This window comes from Cupressus sempervirens, chromosome 9, assembly GCF_028749045.1.
Source record: "Cupressus sempervirens isolate cs-2001-9-10 chromosome 9, ASM2874904v1, whole genome shotgun sequence".
NCBI classification, from domain to species: Eukaryota; Viridiplantae; Streptophyta; class Pinopsida; order Cupressales; family Cupressaceae; genus Cupressus; species Cupressus sempervirens.
This window is the reverse complement of record NC_143126.1, coordinates 403,752,085-403,762,678: the sequence shown is the minus strand read 5'-3', so window position 1 is coordinate 403,762,678 and position 10,594 is coordinate 403,752,085.

The following is a 10,594-nucleotide window of genomic DNA, read 5'->3' as shown; positions in this document are numbered from 1 at the left end:
GTAATCCTCTAGTATTTTATGTATTAGGTCATAGAAGATGACCGTCATTACCCACTGATAGGTTGCCCCGACATTCTTTAACCCAAATGGCATCATATTGTAGCAGAATGTGCCCCAAGGTGTAGTAAATGCTATTTTATGCTAATCTTCCTCTGCTATATGAATCTGATTATATCCAGAGAAACCATCCATTAGTGACAAGAGTTCATGACCTATGGTGAGATCCACAATCATGTCGATATTTGGCAATGGAAAGTCATCCTTTGGACAGGCTTTATTAAGATCCCTGAAATCAGTGCAAATCTTGATATCACCAAAGGGCTTGGTAATAGGTACCATGTTAGAAATCCATTCAGAATAATCTATTGGGTGAATGATTTTGGCCTCCAACAACTTCTCTAGCTCTGCTTTGACTAATAAAGCCACCTTGGGGTGCATTTTTTGAAGTTTTTGCTTGATGGGTTTGGCCCCTGGATCTATTGCCAGATGGTGTACAACTAGTTTTGGGTCCAACCCTGACATATCCTGATATGACCATGCAAAGTGGCCTATATTTTCATGTAGGACTTTAAGAAGAAGTTCTGCTTGTTCAGGTGGTAAAGAGGCTGCGATGTATGTGATATGTGGTATCTCTGTCAGACTGATATTTAGAGGCCGAGTTTCTTCGCTCAAAACTAAAGATACAAGAGGTCGATGCTCCTGTGGGGGGAGCATGAAATCTCCATCCTCAGGTGCCTTTGAGAGGTTTTCACCATTGGATACGTCCTTTATTTTTGTTTCATTTTTTGAGTCACCCAATGGCGCTCTAGAGGAGTTTTCACCATGGGATATTTTTCTTTTATTTGTTTTCTTTTTTGTTTCTTTTGGAACTTCATTTTTGTGACTAGAGATTTCCTCCTCCCCGAAGTAACCTGCTAGATCTAGCTTGTAGACATACGTCGATGTTGGAGGTGGTCGTTTATGTGGCATTTTTTCCCCCATGAACTTAAGGAGCACGTGCTCGATAGAGAACTCGTCAACATGAATGAGACTCAGTTGGTCCCAATCTATGAGTTTGGGGTGAGCGAGGGGGAGGTCTATGAGGTTCAAGGATAACTGGCAGAATACAGAGGCTCCAAGGATTCTTTTTTCAAGGAAAATGTCGTCGTAAGATTTCTTTTCAACTTCCTCAGGGATGTCTTCAACCTCAATGAGAGTGTTTTGGATGTTTGTAAAGGCATGGCCTTCCGTTGTAGTGCCCCCAGTTGCGGGGAGTCCATAGCCCAAGCCTTTGGTTTTCTGCCCTTGGTGTGCTTCTATAGGCTATCTCATACCTGATTCTTGGCAACCTAAACCAACTCCTTGATAATCCCATTACTCTGTGGCCAAGCGATGTGACTAGGGATATTTCTAGTTAAAGTGATCAAGAAGTGTTTCACTTTTAGGAGGTGGCTCCTTATATAGCCATGTGTTAATGTCTAGTGTATTTTCTGCTCCATCAAGGATACCTTTGGTGAAAAAAGTAGCAGGGCCCAACTAGTGAAGTCGAGAGGTGGTTTTTGGAATAGGTGCTTGATGTATAGGGCGTCCTTGTGTATGTGGGTCAAGTGGTAGAGCGCCAATAGCAAACACATCTGTGAGACTATACTCGCCACAACCTTGGTAGTTGATCTTAACTATGGAGAGAGTGGAGGCTAAAATGGTGTCTGGATCATGGAAAGTGCTAGAGGAGCTGGCCATGGTGGTGCCAATTTCGATGCCAGGACAGTGATTGGTGTATGAGGCTTCAACCGCATTGCAATAAGCAAAGGGTTCAAGATTTGCGTGGATGGTTATCTTAGTGCCATTATGCAAAAATTTGATGCACTGATGATATGTGGATGGAATGGCCTTCATGGCATGAATCCATGGGTGACCGAGGAGGATGTTATATGGAAAATTAAGATCAACTACATGACAAAGTGTTTCTTGAGTGACTGGGCCAACCCTGATAGGGAGCAAGATGGTTCCTTCAATAGTACGCTCCAAATTGTTATATGCCTTGATGGTGATCACCTCATTGATGATATCTGCCTCAGTATATCCTGCCTACTTGATGAACTTTAGGGTACATAGATTGAGAGCTGATCCATTATCTATCATGACATGCTTAACTGCAAAGTCAAAAACCATGACAACTATGCGGAGTGGGAGGATGTGATCGGGTTGAACTATTGGGATATCAGTGGCTTTGAAAGATAAGGTACACGAGGCTAAAAGATGGCCAACCAAGTTGCGAAACTCAGTGGTGTTTATGTCAAAAGGGATGCATGACTCACGTAGAGTGCTGTCAAGGATTTCTTTATAAATTGGGCTTGTTCGTAAGAGATCCAAGATGGAGATCTGGGTTGGTGTGTTTCCAAGGTGTTCCAAGATGTTATACTGTGGTCCTAGTGAAGGTGATTCTGATGGAGATGCTTAAGATGGAGGTGGTCATGCTGATGGTGGTCTGATTTGTGTGGATATAGATGGACCAACTATATTGAGCTGCGTCCAATAGGTAGTAACTGTACATTGAGTGTCTGGACCTTTGATATTGATGACATTGACAAATGGTTCAACTTGGGATATGCAACCAATTAAGATACCATAATCTAAGTATGCTAAGGTAATATTTTGAGACGTGTCTCGATTATCAGCTTGTTTACTTGGAGCATTATTAGATTTGTTGACAGGAGGGTTTGCAGGTGCCTTTCCTGGGTTGGTGTTATGAGGAGGGAAAGCATTTTGATACATCATTAATCCTGCATTGGGTGAAGGTAGTGCCCCTACTATGATCTCTTTTCGGTCAATGAGGTCCTGTACATAATCCTTAAGCTGCATGCATTTAAGGGTAGTGTGCCCTTTGACACGATGGAATTTGCAATATTTGTTATCTTTGTACCAGGATGCTCTAGACTGATTGGGTTCTAAGGGTTGCGTTTGTGGATATCGAACAAGGTTTCCTTTGGCCAATTTCTCGAAGATAGTATCAAGAAGTTCCCCTAACAGGGTGTATGTTCGTGGTTGCCTCTGACCACGGGGTTTACTACCTGCCGCCAGTGTGATAGCATTGGTTTGATTACGAGGAACCTGTATTTGCTGATGAGTTTGTACGGATGGCAGGTGATACGCAAGAGGTTGCTATTGATAAGTTTGTTGTTGGAAAAATGTGGTGGGAATACTAGTAGCCGCCCCAACAATATGGACCTGTCGAGTGTCAGTGGCACCATCTGTCATCGTATCATATTTTTGTTCCAATATCAAGTTTTTTCATTGATCGAACCACGGTCTCGGGTGTTTTCCTTGTATAGTCTAATGACACCATCCTTAATGAGACCTTGCTCGAGGCCCATTCCTTTTTCTTTGATGTCCTTGTATGTTTGCAAACAGTTCATAACCATGTGATGAGCGAGGCTAGGGTGTGCATTATTTATGAACATCTTGACAAGATGGCGCTCAGGGATGGTGCAAGAGATCCTTGTTGTGAGGATCTGCCAACGTTGTAGGTACTTTGTAAGACTTTCTCCTCCTTTTTGTTTGGTGTGGGCAAGGTCCACCACAGATAATTTAGTTTCAACGAGATGGGTATATTGAGTGAGAAATGCCTCAAAAAGTTTTGCAAAAGTTTTAATAGTACCTTGAGGGATACGACAGAACCACTCCAAGGCTGGTCCTGCTAGGCTTTTGGGAAAGAGCCGCATGAGGAACACATCACTATAGGCTACCTCCTAAGAATGCATATAGAATTCCTTAACATGTGTGACTGGATCACTTTTCCCCCTAAATTTGTCAAACTTTGGGATCTTAAAATGTTTAGGAAATGGAGTTAACATGATAGTCTTATCAAAAGGGTATGGGCAATCATTTTCAAATTTGAATGTCTTAGTGTCTGTCCCATCTTTGAGAGCTTTGAGGGCATTCTTCATTTCTTCCCATTTAGATTTTACAGGTGGAGAAGCAGGTGCCCCTGATCCAGGTGCCCCCGGTGGAGTGGATGCCATGGGTTGCTGGAATGTGGGTTATGCATATTGTTGCATTTGTGGAGGTGGGTGTGGCAGGCAACTATGAGGCTACTGCCCTATGAGGTAGTTCTGTGTGGGTGCTTGGGCATACTGCTGGTGTGAAGGCTACGGTTGGAATGGTGGTAATGTAGATGATGCTTGTTCCATGCTCTGAGAATATATACCATGTCCAATATATGTGGGATGCATGCCTGCTTGGGAGTAGGACTGATTTGGAGTAGGCGCAAGGTAATTGACATGCGACAAAGGGTTTATTGTAGAGAACTGCAGTAGCGGTGGATTTGGGCTATTTTCTAAAGGTTGCATGGAGAAATAGTTGGTGAGGGGTGGGAGCGAATAGCTATGTGAAGCAGTGGATGATAGTGCAAAAGGTGTGAATGCGATTGTAGTGCTAGGGGGAAGACTAATGATAGGTGTCTGTGCCGCAACAAAATTCCAAGGTCCCAAAGGAAAATCTATTGAAGAGCTCTGGCTAGTTACGAAGGGGTTGATAGTAATGTTTGGGGGGATGGAGGATGAGATATTGGACCCTGATGGTGGTATTTGAGGAACAAATGGACTAGATGTGATATGGGGTGGAAATGAAAAGGTAGTGCTGCTAGATGCAAATAGAGGAGTTGGTGGAGCAAAAAAATGAGTGGTGGAAGCAGATGCAAATGGTATACTTGAGGTTGGTTGGGATGTAGTATGCACCAATGGTTGAGTGGGGATGGGATGAGTGTTCTATGGAATGGGAATTGACACCTAGGTTGAGGGGATATTTGGGTCTACTGGTTCTACCTGAGATGGTTGCCATCCAAACAATGGGTGAGTAGGATCTGTTATGTTGATAGGTGGTGGACATCCAAACTCAAAGACACCAACATTGTCTCGTAAGAAATTTGCCGTGATGGTTTCCTTGTTGCAATCTATAATGGAATTGACAATAGTAGCATGACTAGGTTGGTTCATAAAAGCCTCAATATCTATGGATGATCCTAGTTCCTTTGGGATTTGCGGTGGTGGATCTGATGGCATCATGGATACCACCGAGTATGGTTGAGCTCAAGATGTGTTACCACTGTGATCAGGATCCATGTCTTTTTTCCGTGTGTGCCTACCAAAATGTGTGGTGGGTGGCATGAAAGGATGCTTCTCCTAAATGTAGCAAGGGATGATACTAAGGGTGTCCAAATGATATGGTGCATGTGCTTTCCTAAGATGCGAATGTGGGGAATGTGATAGTGATGTAGAAGGTGTGACCCTAACCTTTGGCTCAAGGTGATGTGGGACACCAAAAACAACCTATTTCGGGTGAAGTGTTGTGTTTTGAGGATACTCAAGATGATGAGAGATATGATGTAAAATGTTTCTAAGTGAGTGAGGAGGTGATGCTAAGATTTTAACAATGCAAGTAGAGGATTTTTCTTCAATAGCCTAAGATGAGAGGAGATGGACTGACTTCAAATGCTTAGATGAGATAGTGCAATTCTTAGATGAGAGACTAAACCTACAAGTGTGCAAGTATGTGTCGAAAAAGGAAGGACCTAATCAGAATGAGTAACAATAGAGTTGTCTATAAGGCTCATATTAACACCATGTCGAAGGGTTAGGTTTTGGATTTTCTAGTCCCATTCTATTTGCAATGCTACTTCAGCTCCGTCTTTCTCAATCTAATCCAATTTGGAAATCCTGGGGTTGGGGGTATGCTTCTTATGTTTTGCTTTGATTTCCTTCTAGGCTGGTATTTGAGGAAGCTTAGCCTTCTTAAACTTAGACTTAAGATGGCTTGACATGAGATATTTCCAAGGGGTAAGATCACAACTATGGGTTTTCTTGGAGGCAGTGACTACGCTAAGTATGCCCTAGGCTAGGATTGACCACATTTGGCAAACAATCATTCAACAAGTAGAATATCAAGCAATAAATAAGAACAACCAGATAGAAGTTTTGATTCCCAGAATATGATACTTGCGCCAAGGAGTGTGTATGTTTTACAAATGTTTCAATCAATCACTTCAGACACATTAACACCCTAGATGGTTGCCTACAAGGTCGACAGTCGGCTTAGCTAAGGAGTCCTCAATATACACAAGGTACATGAGGCCCAAATCCATAGATGAGGCCAAGAAGATGTCATACAGCCGAGAGGAGCGGTAACCCACTTCTCCTCTTTCACTTCTCAAGGGTATAAAGTTCCTTGAGGCTTAGCTCGAGTGACAAAATCCTAATCTCAAGAGAGGTGTCTTTCGATTCACCCCCCGATTCTTATACTCTGCCAAAACGCTGGAGTTGAGGTCATCCCAAGGGGTGATGAAATCCCCAAGTAGGCCTCCTAAAAAGAGAAACAAGGTTTTGGATCCTAATCTTATGCACCCAAGATGGCCTCGAAAGACTACAAGGGGAGAGAAGACTTGGATGACCTTGGGCTAAAAAAAATGCTTGTTCTTTCACCAACTAAATCTTATGTTGTCTATTCTAGACCTTGAAAACACACATGTTTAGGATGTAAATGTTCAATTCCAACTTGAAACATAAAAAAAAGTAAAATCGATCGAAGAATGCAAGCAAGAAGAAGAGTTAGGGTCAACAAGAAATAAACCCGTGCGCCTAGAGGCCCTCCACATCAAGTGTCGATTGATTTTCTTTAAGGCATTCAAGAGTTGGTGTGATTTTGTTTTAAGCCCAAAAAAAAGATGTGTGAAGCTCAATTTCAAGTGCACGCCCGGAGGCCCTCCACGTCAACTAATTTTTGTTCAATTTTAGAGCCCAAGCTTGATGTGGGATTGATCTATCCTAGATTTTTGGTCATTCAAGAAATTTTATAAGTTAAGAAGAATCCTCAAAAAGCTAATTAAGTAGAATCAGTTTGGAACACTTAACACCTTTTTCAAGTGGACCCATCCCCATATATGGCACTGAGATTGCAACCAATGGTTAGAATGATGGGTGGTTAGAAAAGGGGTGAGTCCAAATGAAAACCACTTAATTTGATTTTTGTTGATTTTTTTTAACTTAACAAATTTTGTAAATGTTCAAAAATAAAATTTGTCTAAATTGCATGCAAAAGAGAGATTTGTTTTGTTTTTTTTAAAGCACCAAGGTAAAGTGTTTGATTTGTGGAGTTGTTATGCATAGAAGTTCATTTTTCCCAATTTGAAAATGTGAATGACAATAACTTAAAAGCAGACCAAATGGGGAAAAAGCATTCTCGTAGAGGAAAAGGTGAGAAATAGCATTCTCGCGATGGTACCCGCATTCTCGCAGGCGGGTTAGTGATCTCACAAAATAATTATTGATCCCACCGACCTTCTGTTCACAGGAATGACGATCTTGCAAAGCTTCTGGACCACGGGAATGATAGAAAAGACTGCTAAAAAGAAAAAATTGAAACATGAGCCAAAAAATCAAGAGCTCTTTTTGACAGAGCAATCTTGCAGGTTTATGCCCTTACAATGTTCCTGCAAGTGGGAATGATGATCTCGTAGAAAAAAGGTTTGTTACAATCTCAAGAATTTCAAGATAGGAAATGGCAAGGTGGGAATATTGATCCCACTGTTCTTAGGTGTGTTCCCGTAAGAGGATTTGTCGGTGGGGATGTAGAGAAAGTTTTAGGACATGTGATAGAACTGTTTGGCGACGATCTGCGAACTAGCCGTCGCGGGTTCGTGTCCCTGCTGGTGAATAGCCTCATTCTCGCGTCGCGAGTTCGCATTCCCAAGGTTGTAGGTTCGCAAAAATTTTGATTTTTTTGAAGTCTCAGAAATGGAAACTGATGATATGGCCAAAAGCACGACTTTGAAAGTGTAACCTGCATACCTGCGAGAATGTTAGCAAACCTAACACAAAAAGTTGCAAGCAAACAATGTTAGTTTTATTAGTTTATCATAAAACCCAAAAACATGATTAGATTGACCCATATGCAGGGTCCCACCGGGCATGCAAAAATGTATCACCTTGATTAGTAGTGCAAATTGAATACTAACTAATTATAGAGAAGCATCAACAATACTAAGCAAGCTAACACTTAAGATAGGACCTAGGGTTATCATCACAAGAAGGAAGCAAACCAAGAATGGTAGGCTCTTAATGGCATAACACAATGATGCTATGGATTTGTCCTTGATTTTAGGAATGCATGCTCACAAGTTATGCTTCAAACTTCAAATGGATGGGTGGAGTAAGTAAAACAAGGTCTCAACAATGGAGTCATGAAGTGATTTTTCCATTATAATGGTATTTTGATAGTGTTTTTGCTCTCAAAATAGCATTATAACTTTGCAATGGAAGATGGATGACTTTGTGAAGGGAGGGGGTTCAATTTATAGGCTAAGGGCTTGAGGGATGGATGGCTAAGATGCAAGGAGAGATGAAAGCTTATGGAAGGCTAAGATGCACTCAAAGGGGAGCACATGGATTGTGCTTGTTTAGCACCAATCAGGGAGTGACACATGTAATAGGGTCATTGGGTAGAGGAAAGGGCAAGGATGAGTCAACAAAGGTGGCTCAAGGCCTTAAATGGCCCTCATAATGGCTTGTAAGAGCTTTTAAGGGCATGTAAGAGCATTGAAGGCTTATGGTTGGGATATTTTGAGGAAGGAGACTTTGATTTGGCTTAGGAAAGTCTTAAGCTCACTTAGGGAATGTGACAACATTAGGGGGTGTATTAGGCTTGGGTTTAGGATTAGATTAGGGATGTTAGAGATGTACAAGTGGATGGCATTCATGAGGGTGGGTGAGTTAGTGGCTAAGCTAGATTAGTATGGGTGGATGGGGTGGATTAGGCCAAATGGAGGATTAGGGATAAGTTAGGGGCTTTTAGATTTGAGGGATTTATTTATCATAATAGATTTATTTAATAAATGGGGATTTTGGAATTAGATAGGAGAATAGGATTTAATTGATAAATGATAGGTTATTTGAATTATCAATTAGGACTATAGATGATTAATTAATTAATCAGCTAGGGGATGGAAAAAGGATTAATTAAATAAGAATTTAATTAATGATGCCTTTAGAGATAGCTAAATCAGATTACTGAAGCAGTGTAATCAGATTTAGGTGTCTACAATAGCTAGTTGGGGTGAGACATAGTATGGTGATATTATTTGGTTAGTTAATAGGAAAGTAAAAGTTATTGATATGAAAGGTATTATGATTATATAATTAAAAAAAGTTTAACCAACTTGATTTGAATATATATAGTATTTTGTAACTCATAAGGAAATATAATTGTACTTCCTCTATATGGAATACAAGGAAAGGTTTAAATATGTGTCAATCAACAATAGATACTATAAATTGATCAACTACCAAAAGATGTTCACTTAATAATTGATCTTATAAAGATACCTAAGTAGGTGTTTTAATTCATTTCTTATATGATTTTATTAAACTATGTCATAAGTAAACTAAAATTCAATCTCATGAAACAAAAAGTTACGTGGGAAGAACATATTGATATTTTAGTTAAATACATAAATAACATAATTAGAAAACAAATCAACAGTTGCTTTTAAAACTCATCAAACTGTCTTGAATTTCCTCAAACAAAGAAGGTGGTTTTTCAATTAGGTAGACTATGCTTCCACCACCCTCATAGAAACATACTAAAATTTTATCAAGTTCATGTGTGTGTCTAACCTAGAAGTAAGATTCAAACCTCAACCACACTAATAATGATAAATTTGATTGAAGACTTGGGGTTATGTTGAAACCCTATAATCATAACCGATAGGTATCTCAAACTTTTAACCTTATATAATCTCGTATAATAGTGTTATGTTCCCTATATTTTATCCTAGACACTACCTTCCAAATAAAATTTAAGAAAAAAATTAGTTGTGTTTTGCCTTAAATTTTGAGCATTATAGTAAGGGCCTAGAGATTACAAGGGCACGACAATGAAATCCCAGATCTCCACTAATCTCCACTAAGGGCATGAAAATGAAATGCAGAGATCATAAGGGCGTCACAATGAAATGCAGAAATCAGAAGGGCATGGCAATGAAATCTCCACCAATGTTCATAGCTCTCCACCCTTATTCAGAGCTCTCCACCCTCTTTTGCACACAACTCTCCACAATCAAAACAAATAGAGAATGATTTATGTCATGTTTTTTTTTTTTTTTTTGTTTATATCTAAAATCAACTTCACATTGTGTTGTAACTCTTCCATAGGTGTTTTATCCTTGATAGCTTTCATTTCAGCATTTCAACATTCCAGTTTTAAATTGTTCTCTTCATTATATAGTACTTTCCACCCTAAAAATCACTTTGTTACTTCATTAAAATCAGGACTTGAACAAAGCCAATGATAAAACAAAGCCCATATTCCATAATCCAAATAATAAAACAATAAAACTCACTCAACCTATGCTAAGTTACTTAGCTCAAGATCCTGCACAAAAATAATGCAGACCAGGAAAAATGGGCAAGAAATTTTAGAAAAACATATCATAACGTATATTTTTAGAAAGAAACAAACCATAACCTAGTTAAATTGTTCTAGTTTGTATTCAATTGGGTTGATTAAAAAATCCTATAGAACTTTCATTAGATTAGGTACAATAAAATGAAAAATTAGTTGTTCC